The sequence below is a fragment of the Petaurus breviceps genome, unplaced genomic scaffold (assembly GCF_028583685.1).
Source record: "Petaurus breviceps papuanus isolate PSGF00001 unplaced genomic scaffold, PetGlider_PUasm1.0 38, whole genome shotgun sequence".
Classification (NCBI taxonomy): domain Eukaryota; kingdom Metazoa; phylum Chordata; class Mammalia; order Diprotodontia; family Petauridae; genus Petaurus; species Petaurus breviceps.
In genome coordinates this window covers 42,469,840-42,477,603 of record NW_027186304.1, presented here as the reverse complement: position 1 = coordinate 42,477,603, position 7,764 = coordinate 42,469,840, and the positions used below count along the sequence as shown (strand labels likewise).

The following is a 7,764-nucleotide window of genomic DNA, read 5'->3' as shown; positions in this document are numbered from 1 at the left end:
TGCTGTCGATGGCACATTAAAAAAAAGTTAAGAGTCAATGGTCAGTAGTGAGCTTTATTTTAACTAAAAAAAATTTTCCCACTTCTCCCAATACTTTGTTTTTTACAATAATTAAGAAACCCAAAACCTGATCGTTGGATCCCTAGTGGTCACAAATTATATGTCCAGAATGAAGTTAACTAAAATTTCTCCAGAACAGTAGCTACCAGCAGAAATCACAAAGAAATGAAATGTTGCATTTCTATATTTTGGAAGGTCAATTTTCAAAGAATTTCAGTTCATAGAATAGCTTTTTAACATACACATTAACTATGGCTAACATGTCCAAATGGAGACCTAAAGGCAAAATTATCTTCAATGATTAGATGACCTATCAATATCTCAGGACTTCTCTCCCAAACCCCAATATGTAAATTCAGAGAGAAAACCTATTTTGGTCAGTTTCCTTATGTATTTTCAGTTATCTCTGAATTACTTGTGGGAAGAACTTCTTCTTGGAGGCTCAATTTACTTGGGTAGAGTTTGATGTAAGTGTCCACCATTAAATCTAAGTCATGTTGTACATCAGAGTTTATGTTAAGCAAAGCCAAGTTTTGTGACCAGTGTACTGTCAAGGTATCCCTCAGGTATGCCTTAAGATGTTTTCGACCATTTTCAGATCTCTCATTCCTGACCTTCATCCCTGGGAGTATGCAGAGGACTTTAAGCAATGCATAAACATTAGGAAAAAAAAATTGATGTCTGGTAGATGTAGGGTTTGATAAATTGTTGCTGAAAACTTGATATCTTTTTCTTTTCCATTTGATTCTCCAACAATGAAATTCTGCAGAAAGAGTGTCTGGGTTAGGAATGTCACTTTTGTACATATCAGCATGGTTTTCCTCCGATGTATTAAATTTCAGCTGTCCCATGACAGAGGGTATTAAAGACAAACATTTCAGTGCTTTGAGGTGATGTTCAGAACAGATATCCTTCAGTTCCTGAATGGTGTGCTCCACAGTTGGGACACTCAGCACCTCTTGGTAGTAGCTTTCAGATGTCACTTCAGGTTCTAGCTTCGCTTGCTGAGACCTGCAAAATTTTCCAGGAAGTTTAATTTCTATATCTAGCTTAGTCACCAAATATGTGGCTTCCTCAGATCAAAATTCATAATAAACTTCAGTATTTTCCATCACTTCATCTAAAGAATGTAACACTGATGTCAAACCGATGGCTGCAAAGAAGGCATCAGAGGTCTGACCCTGGAGATTCTTCCCAAAGCCTCTTGTAAAACAAAGTATGCTTTTTAGAACCACCACAGTAACAGGGAAATCAAAATCTGCTAATGCACTACCAAGTACAAATGCTTGGCCAGCAATAAAGTTATTTCATCTAACCATTGTGTCACTATTTATATTATCTAAGCATAAAACAAGTGCGTGTAAAAGGTCTACTAAAATCTCAAAGGCATCATGCCCACCTGTCCATTGAGAACAACAAATATCCTTATTCTCATTACTTCACTATACTGAAAGAGAACAGATATAACATTATCAAATTCCACCAGCAACTGTGGTGACCGATGGAAAAAAAAAAAAAAAACTTCTTCAATTACCCCCAAAGCAAAAGGACCTCCCACCACAGGAATAGATTTTGCCAACCATGCACAGAAGGCACAGGAGGAGCAGAGGGTGTAGACGGCTTGGGGGCGTTTCTCCAAAAGTCTCGTGGCCACAATTTTCATCTTTGAAGAAAACCCACTGGAGACATTATAGGCCTGGCCCTGACAATACTCCATATTCAGGCCCCATTTTTCAGTAATAGTGGTGTGAAACTTAACAGCCAAGATTTCAGCATCAGCTTCATAAGGAAGAAAATCTTTGAACTCTTCTCTCAAGTTATGAGAGTCATCCACAAACCTAACACCAGTAAGTGCTCTCTCCAGCTATGTCCACTCCAGTAAGTGTTCTCTCCAGCTATGTCCACTCCATCATCTGTCACAATGGAGAAGTGAGAGTTCCAAACTTCCCTGAGCCTCGCTTCCCAAATGCAGCTCTCTCACTTCTTCAGCATCTGTTTTTGCAGTGTTTTAGAGCAGAACATGTGGACTGTTGTTGTCTCAAAGCGTTTCTGCAAAGCCTCATCACCAGCATTAATTCTGAACTGAAGCAGGGCTTGGAAGTTATCTGGCATAAATATCCCTTTTGGAATTTCATCAGTTTCATGACTGTCTAAGGGTATATTTTGTTTGCCCATGAGGATCAAAATTTAAAACAAAGATTTAAGGTAATCTTCATTTTCCTTCTCTTCTAGTTTTTTTTTATGTTTGTTGTTTTTTTGCTTTTTGGAGGGCAATTGGGGTTGTGACTTGCCCAAAGTCACCCGGCTAGTGTGTCAAGTGTCTTGAGGACACATTTGAACTCAGGTCCTCCTGACTCCAGGGCCGGGGCTCTATTCACTGCGCCACCTAGCTGCCCCATTTTCTAGTATTAAAGGTAAGATTTCTTCATCCTATTCTCCTCCTCCTTCTGCAACTGCATTTTGAGCACTATTACTGTTATTTGTTTCTTGATTGGTTTGCTGTTGTTCAGAAGTTTCACCAATTTTTCTCTCCTTCAGTGACTTGATTTCATCTTCACTCAACTCCTTTATTCGTTTTCTATGCCTACTGTGTGGGTTGTTCAGATGACTTGTAAGATCAACTATTGTTTGCACAGCATTATCTCAGAGAACTGTTCTCTAAGGGCTACTTTTACAGATCATAAATGTCTCAAAGTGTTTGGCACAAAGTCGATAATGCTTATTGAGTTGATCAGGTGTTTTATCTTCTAAGTCAGCTCTTATACGATTCTCTACCCACATTTGGCATCAGTCAGGGTCCCGTGGGAACCTAAAGAAGGCCGGGTCCAACTGTATGTTCTGCCATGTGCAGTTTGGGGCCGAGAAGTTCGGCATTGTCACCCATCTAGCTGGCCAGGCCTCCTCCTACTGCACTCTAACTGCGGTCTCCCGCCCCTCCAACCACCCACTCCCACTCCAGAAGCCAACGGGGTTGGTCTGGGGGCAAGGAGAAAGAGGGGAGGGAACTTAGCTTTCATTTCTACAGAATTTTGAGTTCCAATTTTTTCTCCCTACCTCCCTCACATCCCCTCTTCTGAAAATGATAGGCAATTTGATATAGCTTATACAAGTGCTATCATGTAAAATATATTTCTGTATTAGTCACAGCAATGAAAGAAGAAACAGATCAAAAGGAAAAAATCCACATGGAAAAGAACGAAGTAACTGAAAAAAATATTCTTCCATATGCATTGAGAGTCCATCGTTTCTTTATCTGGATGCGGATAGCATTTTCCTTCATGAGTCTTTTGTAATTGTCTTGGATCATTGTGTTGCTGAGGACAGTTGAGTCATTCATAGTTAATCATCACACGCTATTGCTGATACTATGTACAATGTTTTCTTGGTTCTGCTCATTTCATTTTGTATCAGTTCATGTAAGTCTTACCTGTTTTTTTTTTCTGAAATCTGCCTGTTGATCATTTCTTATTGCACAAAAGTATTCCATTATATTCATATACCACAACTTGTTTAGCCATTCCCCAATTGATGGGCATCCCCTCAGTTTCCACTATTTTGCCACCACAAAAAGAGTTGCTATAAATATTTTTGTATATGTAGGTCCTTTCCCTTTTTTATGATCTCTTTGGGACACAGACCTACTAGTGGAATTGCTAGATCAATGGGTATGCACAGTTTGATTGCCCTTTGTGCATAGTTATGGCTCTCCAGAATGGTTGGATCAGTTCACCACTACACCAACAGTGCATTAGTGTCCCATTTTTCCCAATCTTCTCCAACACTTAGCATTTACCTATTTTTGCCATATTAGCCAATCTGATAGATGTGAGTAGAAACCTCAGTGTTATTTAAGTTGCATTTCTCTAATCAAGAGTGATTTAGAGCAATTCTTCATATGTCTATAGATAGCTTTGGTTTCTTCATCTGAAAATGTCCTATTCATATCCTTTGACTATTTATCAATTGGGAATGGTTTGTATTCTTATAAATTTGATTAATTTATCCATATATTTGAGAAATGAGGCCTTTGTCAAAGATACTTGCTATAAAGATTGTTTCCCAGTTTTCTGCTTTTCTTCTGATCTTGGTTGCTCCAGCCCTTTAACTTTATTCTGTGTGTGTCTCTGCTTCAAGTGTCTTTCTGGTAAACAACATATTGTAGGATTCTGGTTTTTGATCCTCTCGGCTACCTGCTTCCTTTTTATGGGAGAGCTCATCCTATTCACTTTCACAGACATGATCACTAACTCTATTATTTACCTCCATCCTATTTTCCCTCCTATTTGTCCTCTCTCCTTTCGCTCTTTCCCTCCTTGTCACTGTTTTACTTTTGTCTACCACTTCCCTGAATCTGCCCTCAGTTCTGTCAGTTCCCACCCCACCACCTACCCTGGTTACTTAATCTCCTCCACTCCTACTTCCCTATTGGGTCACATGGATTTCTATATACAACTGGTTGTGTATATTATTCCCTCTTTGAGGCAATACTGATAAGAGTAAGGGTCAAGTAATGCCCATTGCCCACTTTCCTATCTTCCCCTCCACACAGGTCTTTTGTTCCTCTTCATGTGAAATAATTTACTCCATTCTATCTTCCCCTTCCTTCTGCAACCAGTGTATTCCTCTTCATCCATTAATTATTTTTTATGCCATTCTCTCAAATTCACCTTACTCCTATACCCTCTCTCTACGTGTATTCCTTCTAGCTGAACTATTAGTAATGCAATTTTCAAAAATTGCAAGTATCATCTTCCTATATAGGGACATAAACAGTTTAGCTCTATTGAGTCATGTTTCATTTTCCCTTTTTTAAACCTGTTGATCCTTCTCTTGGGTCTTGATATTGAAGATCAAATTTCCAGTTCAGTTGTGGTCTTCTTATGAAAGCTTGAAATCCTTCTATTTCATTGAATGATCATTTTTCCCTTGATGTATTATGCTTAATTCTGGGTAATTCTTGGTTGTAGACATTGCTCCTTTATCTTCCTGAATATCATGTCCCATGACTTCCAATCTTTCAATGTTGCAGCTTCTAAGTCCTGTGCTATCCTGATTGTAACTCCCCAATATTTGATTTATTTCTTTCTGGCCAATTGTAGTATTTTTTCTTGATCTGATAATTCTGAGATTTTGTTATAGTGTTCCTTGGAGTTTTTATTTTGGGATCTCTTTCCTGAGGTGATTAGTGGATTCTTTCAACACCTATTTTTACTTCTGATTCCAGGAAATCAGGGCAATTTTCCTTGACAGTTTCTTGAAAAAGTCTGTCCCCATCCTCCTTTTGATTATGGATGTCAGGTAGTCCAATGATTTTGATTTATTGTCTCTCCTGGATCTATTTTTGAGGTCAGTTGTTTTTCCCATGAGGCATTTTACACTTTGCTCCATTTTTTTCCATTCTTTTGATTTGATTTTGATTGACTCATGATATCTCATAGAGTCTTTAGCTTCTACTTCCCCAATTCTGAATTTTAAGATGTTGTTTTCCTCAATTAACTTCTGTACTTTTTTTTTCTATTTAGCCAGTTGTACTCTTTAAGGAGTTGTTTTCTTCAGAGAATTTTTGTATCCCCTTTTCCACTTGGCCAATTCTATTTTTTGAGCGGTTTTCCAGAGTGTGTAGTTTTTGTTTTTCTTAATTCTTTTGCATTACTCTCATTTATTTTCCCAATTTTTTTCTACCTCTCTTATTTGATTTTTAAGCTCCTTGTTGAGCTCTTCCATGAGTTCTTTGCTTGAGACCACTTTCTGCTTTTGGGGGGGGGGAGGTGAGGGGGGCTTGCCCATAGGTGTTTTAACATTGTTGTCCTCTGCCTTGATCTTCCCTGCCACCACAATAACTTTCTATGGTGAGATTCTTTTTGTTGGTGGTGGTGATTTTTGCTCATCTTTTTTGGCCTTTTTCCTTTTAAATCTGAGCTCTGCTCCTGGGGTGGAAAGGGCACTGTGTCCAGCTTCTTGGGCCAGTAGCTGCCAACCATGACTGTTTACCTAGTGCTGCACTGATGTTGCCCTGAGGGCCATGTGGGACCCTCGTGCCAATGCTACACTGAAGGGGGTGGGGTGGGGGTGAATGGCACTTCGGGAGGTGAATGGCACTGTAAGGTTCTGGCTCCTTACTTATTGCTGAGCCAGGGTCCTAGTGCCAGTGTCTGGCTTGTGCCAAGGCTGGTGGGGTGTTTCTGCATTTCTCCTGGGGTACACAGTATCACATGGTGGTCTGGTCTCAAGAGGCTGCCTGTTTGCTTAGGCACCAGTGGGGTTGTCATCTACCTGTTTGCTCACTGCTACACTGAAGCAGGTAAAAGTCTGGGCACTGGAAGTTGCCTTTTTGTTTGTGGCTATGCTGAAACATGGTAATTCTCAGAGAGCTGGAGTTTGTCCTTCCCCTGGCTATGCTGAGGCATGTAGGGGGTCCTGGTGTTTGTGTTTGCCTGAGCTTTATTGAACTAGAACTCAGAATCTACCACTAGTTTGCTGAGGTCGGGTTGCTGCTGGCTTTCTGAGATACTTGTTCTGAAGTGCACTCCCCTTTTACCCTAGTGAAACAGAACTTTCCTGTGGATCTCCCATGTTTCTGGGACTAAGATTATTTCACCCCATATTTTTGCTGGTTCTGCTGTTTCAGGATTTGTTTGGGGCTACTATTTTATGGCTATTTGGGGGTGAATATGGGAGAGTTACAGTGATTTATTGCTTGTTCCTCCATCTTGGCACACTACCAAGGGCCAACTCCAAAGGCATAAAGGTGAAGAAAATTTTCCTTAACACCAGTTTTGCAGGTCTGCCCCAGACTCTGAAAGTAGCAAGGGGACTGAGAATAAGAACCATCAGAGGTAAGTTGGTTTTAGGGGATTTGATGTTTTAGGTTTTTTGTTTGTTTTTTTCTGTAAGAAGCACTTCATGACTGGTTCTCTCTTTCTTTTCATATCATTTCTGTGCAATTTGCATTTAAAAGCATCATAATTTGCATAATTTTGTGAGATAATAGAAGTTGTCCCTAGGATACCTCTCATTGGACCAGTACATAGCACAGAAACACAAACAATCCTTGGGTCCTCACTGACAGAGACACCGCAACTCCCCTGATACTGTTCCCCAAAGCAGGACAATAAGGTCCCTACATAAAGGTGCTAACAAAGAATGTACATGCAGGGACTCAGTGCCAATTGCCTGGGTTGTGCTGCAAAGATATTCCTAGAAACTCTTCTTGATTCCTTTGTCCTGTTTCTCTCTGTCACTGTCTGTCTCTGTGTCTCTTTCTGTGTCTCCCTATCTCTATTTCTCTCTGTCTCTATCTCTATCTTTGTCTCTGTCTCAGTCTCTCTGTGTGTCTCTGTCTGTCTCTGTGTGTCTGTCTCTCTTTGTGTCTGTCTGTCTGTTTCTGTTTCTATCTCTGCTCTCTATTTCTCTCTGGGTCTTTGTCCCTGTGTCTGTGCCTGTGTCTGTGTGTCTCTCTCTGTATTTCTCCCCCCACTCAAGCAAGGTCTTTCTTCAGAATATTGCTGTCATTTTTTACAAAAACTTTTTGTTCTTTTCCCTTAATATCCTAAGTACTAAAGCCCCAGACTACTAATATCAGTATCCATAAGTGGTAACTTCTCAGATCCCACACATTTGGTACACTTCACCTGAATTGTTTTATTCTTTTGTTTCTCTCTGGGTTCTCGCTTTTGATTAAATTGGCAAACTAGCTGTGTGACC

The 7,764-nt window shown here is 40.0% G+C and overlaps 1 pseudogene; it reads right to left on the bottom strand.

The window, feature by feature from the left end:
• Positions 1-446: 446 nt before the first annotated feature.
• LOC138170070 (52 kDa repressor of the inhibitor of the protein kinase-like) lies at positions 447-2,934 on the bottom strand (annotated as a pseudogene).
• Between the last annotated feature and the right edge of the window lie 4,830 nt (positions 2,935-7,764).